General features: G+C 40.4%; 2 pseudogenes; one reads left to right on the top strand and one right to left on the bottom strand.

The window, feature by feature from the left end:
• Window positions 1-1,473: 1,473 nt before the first annotated feature.
• On the bottom strand, window positions 1,474-2,865 carry LOC138039249 (uncharacterized; annotated as a pseudogene).
• A 1,122-nt stretch (window positions 2,866-3,987) lies between these two features.
• Window positions 3,988-5,813, top strand: LOC138039230 (uncharacterized; annotated as a pseudogene).
• The last annotated feature ends 9,729 nt before the right edge of the window (window positions 5,814-15,542 follow it).

Genomic DNA, 15,542 nt, shown 5'->3' with positions numbered 1-15,542 from the left:
AAATAGAAAAATTGTCCCATATCATGGTTCCGCGCGGATCCCAATACTTACAGTCTCCATCCCCGATTATGGCTCCTGGTTACAGTGAATGATGATTAAAAAATTCATTTTTATATGTTTACAGTGTATGTTGCTTGTCTCTTAGGTATACCGAATTCCTAAAGGTATTACATAAGAACTTAAAAAGTACAATAGAACGGACATAACAAAAGGTTAAACAATGTACTTAATGATGTTCCTGTTGCCTCCTAATTCCGAAAGTAACGAGAGTCGCTACTATCGGAACTCTACGGTATTTTGTAGGCAAAAAATGAATTTGTTACTGAAATCGAGGAATTAAGAAAATGTTTAAGAAAGTTCTACATGGCTGCAAGGAAACAAGACGGGTCATTTTACGACAAACCAACGCTCACCTCAATGATGTTGATCCTTTACCAACTGCACTTTCAATTTCCATTTGAAATTAAACCTCTGAAACTTTGATCGAACTGTGAAAATGTTTTAACAAGCAGCCTTTGTATTTACGTATACATTGCTGATTTAAACGGTGCTAACTGACCATTTTGCTGTTTGTGACGAGGATTTTAACGAAGGTTATTTAGATCTGCCATTCTGTAAACACTTTCGCGCATCCTTTGTGCCGCTTACTTGTTTTCTAGTCCGGAAGTTCAAATTACTGATACAAGTACCAAATTTCACGTATCTAATTTCCTGATAGTTTGTAATGATATGAAATTGAGATCCACTTTGGATCCTAATCTGTTCACCAGTTACGGACCGATGAAAACTTTCCATATGTCTCCTATAGGGAACCACAGGCAACCCAATTCGTAAAATTACAACATGAAATAAAAGAGGAGTTTAAACCTTTTTTTCCCTGAGACATTCTCGGGGTATCATTTGTACGGAATACATGCACTAAAGGTTGTGTGAAATTAAGACCGTTTCGACGTTGTTAACCTACACATGTACAAAAAGGTTTTTCAATCTTTGGTAGCAGTTCCCATTGTAGGCACACAGCGCGGTACAGGGAGGATTTGCCTTAGCGCATTTGCAGAGTCCCCTACATGCACTCTTGCAGCCACATCGGATAAGCTCGTTACATGCTTTTGAGGCTTCAGGTAGGGTAGTCCAGGTCGGTCTCCACCCATCTGAAGTAAGGTGCCACCCCCACTCTTCTGCACTTCGTAGTTCCTGCATGGGGTCTAACGTGCGCCCCCAAAACATGACCTGCTTGAAATGCAGCCGTCTTTACTTGTTGTTTCAGGACTGCTTGGGTTGGCAGGATATTCTCGATACTCCTGGTCCCTTGGAAAAACATTGACTGCCGCGCCTTGTTGACATCCTGATGTGGGGTTGTTCGATTATACATTATGACAACAAATCGTTCCATCACTTTGAATTGCTCACCAGACACCATTGCCTGAGGAAATGACAGAGAGGAAAAACGTCGGTTGCTTCAGAATAGCACTTTCATGCTTGAAATGCGCTCTTCTTACCCCTTCCGGAGAAAAATGACACAGTGTCGCATCCAGTTAGGGCATGGAAGAACGGCAGCCCTTCACATTGTAGTGTGGTAAGGGAACTCGCGATCTTGTGGATCGGCAAGTACCGCAGGTTCTTGCCAACCCCAAAGGCAACCCACAGCTTCTCTAACTCCAACCTATGTTCAAATGTTATAGCCAAGATGAATACATCTGTATCGACCATTCGTATGAGGATTTTCTTCATACCACTCAGAGACGCATTCTGTGCGTGGATGAAGATAAAGGTGTCGGCTTCTTCGTGATTACAAGGTGCGAGACTCGCCTTGTCTATTGTGTTATACCTGATTACATCCACTTCAGCCATGCTGATTACCTGTACATCGGGTATACTCAGAGACTGAGTGCTCACTGCCAGATACTGAATATTTCCTCCTTGTTGTCATTTAGCCTCAAAAACGACTTCCAGTTTAAAGGAATCGCTGCATTGTCACCCACACGTCTGCGCGTTCCTGTGCCTCTGGCTTCACGAGTGCCCTGCTTGAGGCCGTTCGTAAGGTAACGATCCCAAACCAAATCGATTCTTTTTACATTCTCTGCTCTATAGTTGATGATGTATGGGAGAAAGACACTTTCTGTGTACTCCTTGAAGGTCTTTCACTTACCAGGCGAAAGCATGTTGACAATAGTTGCCGGCGCCATCTAGAAGGACTGCATCAACCGAAGGACGCTCCAACGTCGCATGGGATCAGTTCTGATTTCTGTCCTGTGCGCATCTTACTATTAATCGATGGTGCAGGAGGACTTGAGCTGTTTTCGTGCTTGAAAAATTCCTCGAGATTTCCTTCTCTTGATTGGCAAGCAATATACAGTCTAGAAAATAGTGGGCAGTCACTCTTGAGATTGGCCACTTGATTACCAGGCTGACTTGATTGCCGTTTCTCAGTTGTGACAAACAATGGTAGATTGCACCGTTGTATGGTATCTGTGATGAGCTTGGATCGCTTATTAAGTCGTTCCTCTTCAAATGTGTCATACAGTGACTGTCCCTTTGCTTTGGTAGTCGAAACGGCTTCCACAACGCAATTAGGCAAGATTTGCTTAGTGTCCAATGCAAGAAGATCGGCACAGTCTTCACACAATGGGTTGGTTCCCCATTTCTTCAATTACACTGATCAGGGTTTAAACGTCTTTAGCAAAGGCTTTCTAAACAGACGGGGCTTGCTCGTGGTGACGGGTGTTATCAGGTTTCCGTACGTGCGTCATATGTACTCTCGAATTCTCTCACTGCTCTTGCTATTTCGGGTCCTTCTATCATACACCGTCTTAGGGCTGCAGGACTTTCCATTACTCCTGCTGTTGCACCTTCTCCTTCAATCATCTCATTCTCCTGTTAGTGGTTGTGGTTTAGAGATATTTTCGAGAACATGTGCCGAGATTTCTGCACAACGAACTTTCCTTGTTGGAACGCGGCGCACGCTGATAGGTGCCTCTCAGAGAAAAAAAAGTCTCCTTCAGGTTGACGAGATATCTGATGTGAATGGGAAGCCATCTTGAATGGTGGACTAAGTGAAGAACAAATATCCAAGGGACAAGCTGGCTAAGAATCTGTGCATATAGGGAAAAGTTACTCTCTTTTAAAGAAAAGAAGAGTATCTGGATATGTGATATGGCGTTCCCACAAGAAAATAACACCGAAAAGAAGAGAATTGAAAAAAAAACAAAACAAATTACAGACAGCTTGCATTTGAACTTAGAGAGCGAAGACCAGGTTTCAAATTCAGAGTTTTGCCTCTTGTGATCAGTGCACTCGGTAGAGGTATAAAAGAGACAATAAAGGAACTTGAAAATATTTTTGAAACAAACGATTTGAGCAAACAGGTTTTTGCGGAGATGCAGAAGACAATTTTAATGGACAGTGAGACAATAATCCGAATGGTGCTATCAGGACTTGTCGAGAGTGAAATCGAGTAAAATACATGGTAAAAACGAAGTTGTGAAAGGGACCAACAAAATTCTTGGTGGTCCCTCAATTTAGGCTATATTGTTTGAATTTGAAACATAGCTATAATCTTCACATAACAATGATAATAAAGGTCGAAAGGTCACAGTTTCAGATCACTTGTTAATGTACTAAATGAACATCTTCAAGGTCTGTGAATTCAGTAAATTCTAGGACAGCAGCTTTTTCATCGTTAAGCGGGTAAGCTACTGATTCATCATTAATAATAATAATAATAATAATAATAATAATAATAATAATAATAATAATAATAAATTCAGCATCAGATGGCCAGACGTCATTTCCAACGCCGACCTCTGGGACAAGACTGGTCAAAGCCCCATTGAAGTGGGGGTGGATCGGCCACACACTCAGGAAGTCCCCCTCAAACGTCACCAAGCAAGCCCTCGACTGGAATCCACAAGGAAAGCGTAAAGTAGGAAGACCGAAACAGACCTGGCGCAGGAGCACTGATGCAGAGGTGAATGCCATTGGTACGACATGGGCACAGCTGAGGAGGACATCCCAGAACCGAGTGAGTTGGAGGAGTGTTGTTGCGGCCCTATGTTCCACAGGGAACCTAAAGTCTTAAGTCAAGTCAATAAAATAATAGTAATAATATTAATAATAATAATAATAATAATAATAATTCTTATTATTATTTTAATAATAAAAGGGAAACAACAAACGGGCAGTTAGGGCCCGTTAGGCTTGGTAGCCTGCCCAACTAGGAGAAGGCCACTCTGAACAAAAAACCAACACATTAAATTGTTAAAAACATGACAAGTAATATTGACAAGTTCTCATACCGCATCGGCTGCAGGCTGGGGTCGAAAAATATGCTACTGGAACAAAGTCCTCCCAACAAGCAGATGAGGATTACCACGATGAGGATATTCATCAAAGAGGCCCTCAAAATGCACCTACTGTAAACCGCCCAAGAGAAACAAGAAGTAAATGGACCAGGGAGGAGTATATGGAAGTGAAGGAAGCATATTTTAAAGCTCAGGTTGGTAAGCCCAATGCATAATTTACAACAGATGCATACAATGTCTGGCGAACTCAAAATCTAACCAAAAGACAAAACATGGATGCTAATAAACTGGCAAACACCAGACGGGACATTACTCAGATGATGAACAAGAAAAGACTGACAGACATGGAAATTCAAGCCATCAAAGACTAACAAGAAAGACTGTTCCGAGAACAATAGCCGTCATGAGGGCAAATCCCTCTGGCCAGTGACGAGGTAGGTGTCCACAAAGATAAAGAACAACTGAATGATTCCAATGTGCCGGAGACCCCTCAACACACCAATGATGGAGATGAAACTGCAATGATGGAAGAAATTTTGAGGAAGTGGGAGATTGTGAAAAAGACAAGAATAACTGAACGACCACCTATACCAAACATTAAGCATACAAGACAGGCAAAGGAAGTCTTAGAAATAGTAAATAAGGCCATCGACCTAATAAAGGCCAAAAAGGGGCAGACACTGTCTCTTACTGAACTATTTTACTCTTTTTCCTCAGTAGTCTGTGACACCCTAGGCATCAAAGTAAGACCAAAAACACAAAAGAAACCAAAAGTGCCTTTGTGGAAAAGACGAATCGAGAAAGACATCCATAAAATTCGTGGAGAGATCTCAATTCTAACTGAAATCCTCCAAGAAAGAAGAGTTAAGGGGAAGAAAAGAAGAGCTCTCATGAGAAATCCAACGACGACATTGTGCTTGTCACGGAAAAACTGAAACAACAGCTACAAGCTAAATCCCAGAGAATAAGGCGCTTTGAAAAAATACGAAAGTTTTACCAGCAGAAAAAAATGTTCAAAGAAAACACCAAACGATTCTATCGTGAGCTTGGGAAAAAGACCATCGAAATCTCCGAGCCACCTGCGAAAGAGGCTCTTGAGAATTTTTGGGCTAATATCTGAGAGAAAGTAAGGCGTCACAATGAAAGAACAGAGTGGATAAAACAAATAGAGAATGAAAACCAACAAACGCCCACTCAGGAATGGATGGAAATATCCATTGCTGAAACAAGTTCTGCAATAAAAAATCCCAGCAAACGGAAAGCCACCCGGGATTGGCGGAATACACAAGGATCTGACTAATGCCTACAACATCTGCATCGAAAACCCAGAGAAATGCCCAAACTGGCATCACTTATCTCCTTCCAAAAACCGAGGACAAGGCCAACCCCAAAAATTACAGGCTTATCACTTGCCTTCCTACAATGTACGAGATCTTAACATCAATCTTTTGAGCTAGATGTTTTAGCCATCTTGTTAATTACAGGTCGCAGAAAAGGGAACTACGGCTGTAAGGACCAACTCGTCATAAACAAAGGTATATTGGGAGATATGAAGACGGGAAAGAAAACCCTCGGTACAGCTTGCGTGGACTACAAGAAAGCTTTTGACTCTGTTTCCCACAGCTGGATATTAAAATGTCTTGAAATCTACAGGATATCACCAAAAACGAAAGACTTCATCAAAGTAAGTATGACCAGATGGAAAACAACCCTCACACTTAAACATAACAACGGAACAGTATCTTGTGATGGATCCCATACGTGCGTGTTTATAAAAAGGTTTGTCTTCGTCTTACTCAACAATAAGGAACCCACTGGGCTTATAAGAGAGACTCCTCGAGAATGATAAGATCCGATCCCTCTATAGCTAGACTCTTCAAATAACTCTTTTGCCCCGACAAAAGATTTTTATTTGATTTGTTCAACGTCACAAAAGTTTCAGCTTCACTGTGAGGTCTTAAGTTTCGCTTTATTGCAGAAAAAAGAAAGATTCTGACTCCACTAACACGAGGAATAAAAAATGAAATAGTTTATTAGGGGAGTAGTGTCAGTCATCTGTTGGTTACAAGACCTAATACTAGAGTAACGAATAGGTCTATTGGCCGAAACCGGTTTATGCCCAGACTTTCACGGTCTAAAAACGGAATGGTCTAACTCAAAGTTAAAATGTTCAATTTAAGATAAATAGAACCTTAGAATCGCAAAGGGGTAGGTAAGAAAGGCCCTGGGAAATCAGTACCTCGTTACCCCTTCTTAGTTGATCGGTTTTGCTCTTCTTGACATTTATCACTACATTTATCGGAAGTGAATATCGCCATACCCTACGTGCAGAACCTCATCCATTCTAAAGAACCCGGAATAGGCTATAACAAAAATACAGGCATTTCTTAGCTCCAGAAGATTGAGCAAATTCGAACGAGTTAAAAGCTCTATTATCATATCTGGAGAAACAGAGTGTTTCCTATGCCCATTCAACCTCTTGGCAGCATCCTTAACGGTCTAAACGATTGGACTATCTGTGGGTAACCCTGCTAGAGAATGGGCCCACGATACGGCACAAACAGCGATGTCTACTGAGTTCGGACAATGCGTAGTGTCTAGCAAATACTGTAGATATAGAGTAAGGAACTTCGGTTTAGAAGGAAATGCTTGAATCTCAGCGCTAAAAGTGGCAAACGTGTTCCACCTAAGGAAAGCTCTCCTGTATGCATCGATTCTTCCAGGGGCTCTAGAGGTAATCACTGTGGTCTCTAATTTAGATGCTAATTCCTTGAGAAAAGGATCGTGCAAATCAGCAAGAAAAGACCAAATGCCGTGGAGGAAAAAAATCTGAAAGACAATGAAATAAAAGAAAAGACACCCAACAAAAAAATACAAAAGGGAAGAAAGCTAGCCCCAAAACAAAGAAGAATGCAACTAGTATGAGATTTCACATTGTTTAGAAATAGCTTTCACCTTATGGAAATTACACTGGAACATTTATGTTAAGGTGGGAACCCGCTGAAAGGAACTTTCACCAAAGCAGATCAGAAAACGCCCTCGAAGAAATTTTAATCGAATTCCAACTAGGAAACGAGAAATAATCTCACAACGTCCGCCTCGGAACACTGGTAAGGCCTCACCAACGAATTCAGGGAGATCTCTGGGAAGTAACTGTCTAGACATGAGTCCAATTTAAGTTGCACTGAGGAAGCCCAAGTAAAAGAATTAATCAGAAAGCAAAAAAAAAAAAAAAAAAGAAAACACTGAATAAGATACACTGAGACGCCAAGTCTTGTCCAGCAACTTCCACCAAGGCCAAGGAAGAGCATAATACGATGAATCAAAAAGCGAAGATTCCTACCTAAACCCGCCTGGTGATGCAATCGGCACAGACACCTGACTTGACAGCACCAAAGCCAGCGTGGCAATTACGCGTAAATTTGGCGAAAAGGACGGAAGAGCCAAACACTTTTGACTTGAACGCTTTGGTTCCAAAAAACCTATTTCTCGATCTCCCCATCACAAACGTATCCGGCCTGTCTGGAAGCAAGAGCCAATCTTTCGCAAAAAAATTAAGATGAAACCATCGTCGCATAACGGGGTCCAGTAGTACGCCGATTACTATATAGGAACAATTTTCGACCGCGCTACAATCGCGCATGTGATCATGAGTCAACACTCTTGCGATAAGCGTTTTAGGAGGCACTCACCAATTGTTTTCCGACCACCAATCTACCGTCTCAGACCCTTGCTGCAGAAACCTAGAGTTAAACCTAGGTAGTTTGGTGTTTTAATAACACGAAAATCTGCAGATGGTATGAGGGCCCCAAATACCTTCTAGTTGAAAAAATACCTGATCATGAACTAAAAATCATCAAAATCGTTAACCTTACTGAGCATGTCAGCCTTAGAGTTCTGATCCCGCGGGAAGATGAAGTTGATGACTAACAGAAAATTCGAAAATGTGTAATGCGAGGTCTTGTAGCTCCCGAATCATGCTACCAACTTGAGCGATTGTCGCGACATTCCGACTTTGTTCCAACGAAATCTACTAGCTGTTAACTGTTTTACAAAAACTTCAATCGCGAACTTAACTGTCGCCAACTCTCTCCAAGAGGAGGACTGGAGCGAAGTCCAATTTCTATGAAAAATTGGGGTGGTACCTTGAATAAAAGTGGCACAGCCGGTTGCTGACGCATCTAAAAAAAACTAAGGAAGGAAGGATTGGAAGAAAAGGGGAAGGCCAGCACAACACCCCATTGAGATCCCATAAATTATCCCTCCAAAATAATTTCCTTTCGAGCTTGACTGCTGAGGAAAACGTGAGCTTTCCAGTAAACGCGGGAATTGTTTGCATAATGCAAATAACGAGACATAATTCGAGCAATATTACCAAAACTGGACCTAAATCATCTGTCCAGCAAGGGAAGCTAGCGTCCTAAAATGAACAGATGAACACATCTCCAAAGTAGCACAAACTTCATTCAAATCTTCAGAACATTTCTCGATCCTGGAATCACTCGCAAAAATGATACCAGATTGAGTGCCAATAACGTAATCATTCCACGAGAAACGCTTAGAGAGCTCTTAAAGTAAACTTTCTCGATTATGGTCAAAACTTGCTGTGAATCAGAGAGAGAGAGACTCCCCCAGTTTACCCGTTTATATATATATATATATATATATCTATGTATATAATTATAAGAAAATTGAATCTTGCAGATATTTTTACCAACAACAGCCACTGCTGTAATCTTTGTAGCCAATAGAATCATTTTATTTATTATTATTATTATTATTATTATTATGCAGTATTGTACTTCTAGATGCTGAGCTTACTAAAGAACATAGAGCGTATTAACGTAACCTATGCTCCTTCAGGGGTTATAACGTTCTATAATATACTAAGTGTAAAATAGTAAAAATCTAATAACATTAATTGAAACCGGCTCGTATGCCTGTAAAAAAACTAATTTAAAAACGACACCCTAACATTTGATAGAAAGACTGGCAGCTGATGACTACCGTCTTAAAGTCAACTAGGCAGCAACCTTGAATGTCCGAGCGATGTGGAGCGTACTTGAAATGACCGATCTCTGCATTAGCCTTAAGATTTCTCTGCACCTAAAATCTTTCCATGTCCACACTCCAGCCTCCCAGCGCATCTATGATCACATTGTATTGGTTGATCCTATAACCCTTGTACTGTGCTTTCGGCTCCCACCGAAGCACACTTGAGTGTTTTCTCTTCATCTTTCTTGGGACGATTCTCGACCCACGGACAGCTCATCTCGATGGTACTCACTATTATTATTATCATTATCATTGTTATGATGATAGAAAAGCAGAATTGGTTTATGTTAACCATTTAAAATCAGTTATTAGACTTCATAAAAACCATTGGCATTTTATAGACTAACTCATGAAAAACTTTCGCTTACCACATTCTTCTTTACTTCCAGCACAGTTTAACTTACCAATACATACGTACTCGCTAATAACTGATGAATTTTTGTTGATGCTTAATTATTGCATTCACTTTCAGCCTAGGTTAGAATAATTATGACCTAGGTGGAAATCATTTAACCTGAATTTAAATTTAACCCGTAACATTTACACAGCACTTATTCCTAAAGAGTCCACAATCTTCACAATAATAAAGAATGAATACTTTAAACAAGTACAAATGAAATCTCAAAATCTTGTGATGAATCCCATACGTGCTTTTATAAAAAAGGTTTGTCTTCGTCTTACTCAACAGTAAGAAACCCATTGGGCTTATAAGAAATAGACTTCCTCAAAGCCTCCCTCCCTCTATTGACTTATCAAATAATTCTTTTGCCCCGAAAAAAAGATTTTTATTTGAATTATCCCACGTCACAAGAGTTTCAGCTCCACTGTGAGGTCTTTTATAATAAGTTTCGCTTTATTGTAGGAAAAAGAAGGATGTCAGAAGTTCGTAATTTATTTTCACTGTGAAAATGCTCTTCTCTTTTTTTAATGCACATGTATGATGCTATGGCATGCAAACAGAAATCGACTTGTTTTTGATATTTTCTCAGTTGGACTGCTCCAAAACCTGCTCCAAAACCCATCTATCATCGTCATCACATCCGTTAAAATAATAATTCTCGTATAATAAATAGAGTAAATCTGTTATAAGCGTCATTATCATATATCAATAAAATGGAAAGAAAAGCCGGTAGAAATCACGCTCCAGAAACCCTGTAGTAGAGGGCTTTAAGTGTTGGGAGGAAAAGAGTAGGGCTCCAAAGGGATGCCGCAAGTGTATTTCTGTGTTCCCTACGTATTAGCATGAACTTAATTATTATTCTAGTATGTTTGTGTGTTTCCCGTAGTTTTAAAGTATTTTTTGAGCTTATATAATTGCGCTTTATAAAAACCAGTGAATTCAGGGACAGTAGTACTCAGTTTGTGAAAACCCTAAAGTACGTCCAAAAATAGCTCGCAGGTGTTTAACTAAAAAGGGAACAGTTAAACAAAAACCGGGGAACTCTCCGCTTGCGTTTTTAGCTTCTCTTGCAGCATGCTTGGAGTAACTGCATAATCCCCATCTACTATTCTTCCCTTCCCTCATGGAGATAACATTAGTTATGTAGTTATTAATAAGCCTCGTTGAAATATGATTATAATCCTGATCTAAAAAATCACCCGCACGATAAGTGGTATATAAGAAGCATGGTCTGATCTGCCCTGACAATAAACTGGTTTCAAGTTACTTTGCTCAAGTGTGAAACAATAGAGGTGTCCGTGAATTTACCAAAACCTACACAAAATATGCTTAAGGTAGGTAGATATATCCCTCTTTTTGTGGTGAGACTTTTTAGAAACTCTCCTGCTTTTTGCACTGTTCTTTTAACCTGAATCAATGCTGTTTTCCCGCATTAATTTTCAACTAAACTTCTTCGCGAAAAAAGGGAAATTCAATTTCTTTGATTAAGCTTATTAATGTGTTTGAGTGTGATGGGTAAGGAAAGGGATGGAAAATGCAGGAAATCGTTATTCTTGTCTTTTATATCGTTACCTTACTGTGTGTGAATAATCTCAAAGACAGTTTTTAAATTAAAGAGAGCTTCAGAATTTTGTGAAAGTTCGTATTCTTGATTAATTATATGCAAACGTGCAAAGGTTAACTGATTCTATTGAACAACTCGGAGATGGAATTTAGCAATTTGGAGTTACACATCAAGCGACATGTTTTGTTTGGTCCTTGTTGCTTTTGAAAGACCCGGCAAAAGAAGTCATGCTTGTTCCACATTTGGATTGAAGAATAATTAGGGAATTAAATTTTTTGCAATAAATGTCTTCTTTCTTTGCAGAAAATCGTAATTCTTGTCTTTTTTATGGTTACCTTACTGTGCGAATCATCTGGCCATCCTCAAGACACTGATGATGAAATCTCAAGACTCTCTTCTCCCCTCGTCATCCCTTTGTCTGGTTTTTCGCGGGTTAAGCGTAATCCACATTCTAGCTGCACAGACAAGACATACTTGGATCTAAAGACTCAACGGATTGTTGTTAAGTGCAAAAGAGGCCATTCTGATTGCTTTGAACAGGCTCTTGGCGGAACTGGAAGGTGTGAAAGCGTCAGAGATAGCCAAGGCTCTATCATTTCTTGTCGATGCAAGGGTTCTTAATTTTGACATCAATCAACTCACTACTCTTGTCCAAAATTGAACTCTTTGGGTCTAAGAGTAAAACGAAATTAAAGTGCTTCTTCTTTAAAGCGTTGGAACGAAAATTGACACAGCAATCCCGAGGTCCTGAACTTTGTAATATGTTTGTCAATATTTTACTCTTTTTGTCTTTCTGTAAAATACTTATAAATTTACATTGTACTTTATTTTATTTCCTTGACGAAGTTTATTTAATAAAAGTACTTCTTGTATGCGGTGTATGAAATGTAGCACTCTTCGTGATTTCCTGAAATATAATTACCCCTAGCTGAGTACTTAGGTTTTCGATTCAACCTGAGAACGAATTTTACCGGTAACACAGAGATTAGCTGTTGCTGTTACTTGTGTAATCGCTGTTGTTAAGTCATATCCGCTGTGTGTGGGTTTAAATTCGCTAAAACCACAATTTAGCTCGACTGTAATTTTGATGTAAGGAAGTATATCGATCAGAACTGACATTACTAACATTCATTACAATATTCCGCTTGTTTTAAAAGAATAGAAATGTAATGGAACATGACTGCTAAGGAAATGTAACGAAAGTCGCATTAGTGCAGCCGTTGATAATACTCAATGATTGGATTGTCATGTATCCTTTCTTCAAACCTTTTCTGCCACTTTGGCAAAGTTTACTTTTAGTATTGAGAAGCCCTCTGCATACTTTTGTCTTGTGTACGCTGACACAACGAGGGGTCGACGTTTTCTCTTGGGTACTTTTTACTATGCACTCTAAACACGGCGTCTTGGGTCACCCGATGAACAACAACCACCACACTTCTGAGTTGACTTCAGGTGAACTTTCTGGTGGCTTTATCGTACTTGATGCTTTGAATTTAGCCACCCTTTTTTCTGTATTCTCTTTTGTAAATGAATTTAACCACTGCAGCAATGGGGTACTGTCTTTATCTTGTAGTGTGACAGAGGTTTTTGCCCTTCTGCAGTACAAACCTTAAGATACCGATCGAGGCCTCGGCTTGCAGACTTTTCGCACCCCATTTACTTTACCATCCCTCCCATTCATACGATAAAAGTCATGAATTTCTTTTGACTCTTTCTTCGCCCGTAAACTCTCTTCAATAAAAGTCCGATTGTATTTTCGCCTCGCGATACTTTAACGGAATTTGACTGAGTCGTCAGTGTGTTTGTACCGTGTTTTTCACTTGCTCTTAAATCCCAGTTTCATTGGCGGATTTCATTGCACACTCTAATGCACTGCGCGAGGACAGATACAGATACTGGTCTCGGTTATAGATTTCAAACATACCTTGCGTACGTAAAGTTGTCACAGATATAAAGCGGAACCCATTTAATCTACTTTAAAGAGCTTACTGTTTTAGAAGACCTTCGAATTCTATAAGTACAAGGAAAGGTTACGTTTATGCAAACGTTGGCCGTGTAGCACTTATATTTTAAGCAGAGTTAACTGAATAGAGTGTAATGTGAAGTGCTAGATTTCAATCCCATATGAACGATGTGAGCGTTAGCCCTACTGATGGAAATGGGCGCACACAAGGACAGAGAAAAACTCTGACCAGGGTGGGAATTGAACCCACGACCTTCGGGTTAGAAGGTTACACTCTATTCAGTTAACTCTGTTTAGAATATAAGTGCTACACGGCCAACGTTTGTATAAACGTAACCTTTCCTTGTACTTGCGCATGTTCATTGCCGTGACTTTAACATCTTCAGTTCCTGCGGCCTGCTCCCGTCTAACCTTGTAGCTCAGTCGGTAGAGCGGCGGAGATCTAACCCGAAGGTCGTGCGTTCAATTCCCACCCTGGTCAGAGTTTTTCTCTGTCCTCGTGTGGGCCCATTTCCATCAGTAGGGCTAACGCTCACATGGTTCATATGGGATTGAAATCTAGCACTTCACATTACACTCTATTCAGTTAACTTCAAATTCTATGACGCTCTTTTCTTCCAAGGATATTCGTGAACTTTCCATAGTTTGGGAAGCAGGTGTGCCGTGACATACTTTTCCGGTGGTTTTGTTCCTGCCATGCTAGAAGTTCTTTCTCATACGTACTTAGGACATTCTCAACTTTTCTTACCTAAGGCTACTGTGAATTGAAATCTCATTCGGACTGTGCAAGGAGACGTGATCTGTTCTACCTACCGTAAAATGCTCTTAAAATCTGTCCAGAAATTCCCAGTTTTTTCCCTAAAAATCAATTCCAAAATCCCTAAATATCCCAAAATTTTCTAAAAATCTTTATTTATCTTAGAATTTTTTTAATGAAACCTCATCTCTCCCTTTAAGAAAAGAAAACGGCAATACATTTTGTACGCTAGATAGCACTTTTATTAAAGCAAAGACACTCGATTTTCCATCTGATGAGAGGAGTGCAAAACACCGTAACAACATGAAGAGTCTCAACGATTGTTAACTCGAGGCATCAGAGATGCCTCGATTTCATCTTCTGTTCCATCATGTTGTTAGTCATCAAAAATTGTTACCAGCAACGAAAACACTCACTCAGCAGCAGCAGATGATGGCTGTGCAAGAGCGATTTTCTTGAAAGCAGAGGCCAAGGAAGGTATTTCTGCAGCGTAATTTCTCCACCATTGCCAGGTGTCTGCAAGAGCATCAAAATCATCTAGGATGTTTCCTACCATCACCAGATATACTGGAACTTCATCCTTCAAGAACTGGATCGTGTTATCATCATTGAGGAATGGTACAACTCTAATTCGATCAACATCTGCAGGAACTGGCCTCGATGTCTTGACAACTCGTGGGCTGAACAACTGCGCTGCTTGAAATACTCGGATGGAACGGGAGACGATAGCATCATTTGCAGACGTTTCCAAGTAGTATTGGAAAGCAGCCATCAGACATTCTCTCAAACCATACAAACACCACCTTTGCTGCTCTACAACATTGAGGGGGAATAACTGTTGAACCACTTGCGTTAAGGTAGCAAAGATCTGAACATGGATAAATTGAATTAATTCCTCGAGCTGCTGAAAGTCAATAAATACTAAGGCCCCATCTCCTTCAAGAGTATAGATAGCCTTGACGAACTTCTCCGTTACCATCATAGCAGCTTGCTCAACCCCATATTTGTAAGGAGCTTTGCTGGATTGAATCCAACAGTTTCCCCCTCGATACTTCTGCAAAGTCCTCGTTGCTTTCCGAAAAGGTGTTTACGTGGTACCACTCCTCAAAAACGACCACACACGCACAGAGACCACCACCTGGTTCAGTTCTATCGTGGCATTCCTCTACCAGATATCTGGGTCCACACTCGTCTAGCCTAACTTTCCAAGTAGACATAAATCGGGTAAGGGGATGATGTTTTGCATTTCACTCCGACTCGGTCAAGGAAATGGGAGATGCAACCCACGTCTAGCATGTCTGGGTAAAGATCAGACACAGGTTTGAGAGCACATGTATTTCCAGCTGCGCTGTCATTGCAGCTAAGAGTTGACCTTGGAGAACACCAAGCTTGCGATGAAGCACTCAATCACTATTCGAGCCAACTCGTCGCCACATACAGAACCCACGCACCAACCTCACTTTCAATTCCCAATAATCTACGAAGCGAAGTAACAATACCAA

Source organism: Montipora capricornis, chromosome 2 (assembly GCF_036669925.1).
Source record: "Montipora capricornis isolate CH-2021 chromosome 2, ASM3666992v2, whole genome shotgun sequence".
Lineage (NCBI taxonomy): Eukaryota > Metazoa > Cnidaria > Anthozoa > Scleractinia > Acroporidae > Montipora > Montipora capricornis.
This window is presented reverse-complemented; position numbering and strand designations above follow the sequence as displayed.